Consider the following 3827-nt stretch of genomic DNA (forward strand, 5'->3'; position numbering starts at 1 on the left):
GGATAAGGTCTGCACCAGGAACCGTAACATGGTCTTTGAGGTGTTCGGGGCCCCTCTCTTAACTATGCTGTGGGAAAGGGAGTCCAGTGTGCGTCCCATGCCTTCTGTGTTTATGGACTACCCAGTGAATCCACCCCAAGCACAGTCTTCTATAGTCCCCAAAGCTACAGGGCCTGCGAAAGGGACAATAACAGGAGTAGCAGCAGGAGCAGCTACATCAGTGCTGGGCGCATGGCAGCAGCCAAGTGTGTGGGCCCAAGACAGATCAACACAGCAATGTCAGTAGTGGCCAGCAAATGCCCAGGAGGATGAAGAGCCAGCACAGTCACGGCAGAACCACCAGCATGTCCTCAGTGAGTGTTAAAGTGGTTGTGGTATGCGCTTCACTCACATCCTTGGGGGTAACTTCCAGACATGATGGGGGGCTATGCATGAAGGATCACAACAGTGTGGGGTATGGGGAATTGTTCTGTGTCTTGTCAGGGTGGCAGGTATGTGGGTGCTTACTGTTGTAACTTCCCCTATTTTACCATCTCTGAGATCAGGTGATCTTACAATCATGGTCAGCAAGGTGGCAGTTATGATGAAGTTGTATTGCCTTAGAAAACCTTTAGCCAATTTCTTTCACTTATGTTTACCTTTTCACATATGCACAAGAGTGATAAACGGCAAAACTATGTCTAAGTCTGAAGAACCAATCTCTCTAACTAAATATAAAATAAAAATTCAAGTGACAAAAGCAATGGCTTAACTTCAGAGAAAACCAGTTTGCTGACATAGTTAGCATGTCAGGGGAAGTACTAACCAGGAATAGACTCATCTTCCTACTTCATCATTCCTTGGTATGAAAGGAACCTCCAAATTCATCCCCATTTCCAAGTTAACCATGAACAAAGGGGGAAAACTGCCCTTAACTTTAAATGGAAACTACAGTTTTAGTTGTTTGTCTTTAAGACTGAGCATGGTGTGGAACAGAAGGTAAGCAGCATCCTACCTCAAGTTGATTCAATTGCTTTTTGTAGATTTAAATTTCTTCCTTTCCTGGAACTTTCTGATCCCCCATTTCCCATCAGCAATGGTTTAACTTTGTATAACACTTTGCAGGGTTCCAGGCACTTACATGTACAGGCAGGCACTCATTCAATTCCAACAGGTTCAAATTAGTGGCTTGCCCAATGTCATAAAATTAGTAAATAGCCAAGCTAGGTCTTGAATCTAGGTCTATCTGGCTGTAAGCCCAGTACTCTTTCCACTACAAGCAGCTAAATATCTATTGGAGTGGCATCTAAGATTGGTAATAGCAGAAATAGACTGTTAGGGTAACCCACTGTAATTACATAGGTTATTTTGGGTTTTCCTAAGTTCACAGTCCTGAGTACCAAGAGATCCAAGCTAAAAAAGGAGTTGCTATTGTTGGTAGCTCTATTCTCCTCTGGGGTAATGGCCAAGAGCTATTCACAAACCATACTGGGCAGGAACAGGCCATGTGAGGAAGAGGGGTGTGTAGCCACGAGGTTGCAGTCTCTAATTCCTTGGACTCTGAGCCAAGCTGTCCAGTTGCTTCAGCATGAGCTATGATGAAGAGAGCCAAGTTAGGCAGGAGTCACACATTCTATTCAATGAAGTTCAACAGAGGGGAGGCCAAGGAAAGTAGAATTTCAGGGCAGGGTTCTTATCCAGTAAGCTGACACCTGGGAAAAATCAGTCAAATAAAGACAGAAAGGCAACGATTCAACCAACTTTTTTCTCAAAAGAGGGAGCAGAAGTGAGCTCTCCAGAATGCCAAATGTCCTAAAACTATATATCTGCTGCTACATCAACAGGGCTGCCTTGATTCCATATAAAAAAATAATAATTCAACTGTTGATCTGTGCTGGACAGACTTGAGGGAAACAATTTGAACCTATATTTTCTTTTCAGACATGTCAGAACACTCAGACATCGCTAATCAAATCCCTTCAGCCATTATATTCACCATCTCCAATTACACAGACCGTAAACTTACAGCTCTACCTCTTGCTCCGACCCTTTGATGCAAAATGTTGGTCCATTTGGGCTTTATTTCAAACAGAGTAGTCACATATTGGGAGAGGATCAAAGGAATCATGAGATAGAAGTGGAGTTTGATTACTTTTAAACAAATGTAGATAAGAGGAAACTTAGGAACAATGGTAGGGAAGAAATGATTGAAGTCATAGGACAGAAGTTCAATGACTGTTATTCCTTAGGTTTTCTAGGAGAGATTTGCTTCCAGCTTCCTTTTAAAATATATTTTCCACCATTGCCAAGATTCTCAAGTCCATTGTTAATCTACTCAGTCCCTCTGTATTCCATGCTCCCTGCTGCCATTCCACCTAAGCACCACAAACAAGCACAGGAGACCTCTGATTGACAATCCTGGGAAACCATGTGGGAAGCAAGGGTGTAACAGAGCAGAACTCTGTGGAGTCCTCCCTGGTACAAATCCTCTCTTGTTTGTAGGAAATAGGCTTCATTCAGCCTCTTTTACCTTCCCTGAGTTCCAAAGGGCAGATTCAAACAGTAGCTGATCAGCAAAGGGAGGGGATGTAGAGACAGGGAGGAACAGTCAAGAAACAATAGTGCAGCCTTGGGGCAGGGTCCTGGTTCCTCCACAAGGAAAATACATAACAATATCTTTTAGTTCTTCTGTAGGAACTAAGGCCCTGACTCAGGTGGAGGATGGCAACTTCAGGCTGAGTACAAGATTCCTGGAGCACCGCCCTATTACATGCACCACCACCTGCGGGTACAGCCCAACAAGGGCAGTCCAGGCCTGGCATGGCAGACTCAAGGTTGCCATCAAGTTACCTCTCTACCTCTTCCTTTGCTTTTATCATTAGCATACTTGGAGGGAGTAGTACATCCGTAAGGACAATTCTCATTAACAACTTACACCTCTTCCCTTTCCTTATGGACCCCAGTGCATAGATTTGAATTAATTATAGTCCTTGGTTCATGTCCAAGTACCATCAGTAGTCCATGAATGGCAGTCTTATGTATTTGTAACTAATTTATTTACAATATAATGAATGCCCATGAATCTACCACTAGTGCAGAACAAAGCTAATATAAACATTCTTGCATGTGTGTTTCAGAGCACATATGCATTCATTTCTGCTGAGCATATTCTAGAACTAGAATTGCTAGGTCATGTGTTATGCAAATCTTCAGCTTTAGTAGATAGTGTCAGTATTCCAAAATGCTTAAGCTAATTTATACTACCACCAGCAGTGAATGAAAATGCCACTTGCTATAAATTGTTGTCAATACTTTGAGTTTTTTGTCTTTCAATTTTTTTCTTTTTAATTTTAACTATTCTATTGATACGTAGTTTGTCTTACTCTATAACTCCTTAAAAGTTGCCTTGTGCTCCCATTACTTTGTACTAGTAAAGGATATGCTTCTGAAGATGTCTCTCTTAACTTCCTTTTTTTTTTTTAAATATGGAACACTTCACAAATTTGCATGTCATCCTTGCACAGCGGTCATGCTAATCTTCTTTGTATCATTCCAGTTTCAGTATATGTGCTGCCGAAGCGAGCACTGTCTTAACTTCCTGATCATCAAATCTAGTGGCTTTTCTTTAATCTTTGCCCTTCATCCCTCAGTAACATCTGACACCACTGACCACCACTTTCCTCTTGAAACTCTGTTTCTTTGACTTTCATGCTATTGCGTTATCCTAGAAGGTACATCTTTATCCACAATTCCAAAATCCAGTGTACCTTGAAAACAGGAAGTTTTTATATTACCTATTTGGTGGCAAAACCTATCCTGAACTATCAGGAAACTATTCATAGTCCTTT

The 3827-nt window shown here is 41.8% G+C and overlaps 1 non-coding gene across 1 annotated transcript; it reads right to left on the minus strand.

Annotated features, from left to right (window-relative positions):
- Positions 1-3458: 3458 nt before the first annotated feature.
- On the minus strand, positions 3459-3565 carry LOC116282454 (U6 spliceosomal RNA). Its single transcript, XR_004191974.1, has one exon. It is a non-coding gene; the product is annotated as a U6 spliceosomal RNA (small nuclear RNA).
- Between the last annotated feature and the right edge of the window lie 262 nt (positions 3566-3827).

This window comes from Vicugna pacos, chromosome 11 (assembly GCF_048564905.1).
Source record: "Vicugna pacos chromosome 11, VicPac4, whole genome shotgun sequence".
Classification (NCBI taxonomy): domain Eukaryota; kingdom Metazoa; phylum Chordata; class Mammalia; order Artiodactyla; family Camelidae; genus Vicugna; species Vicugna pacos.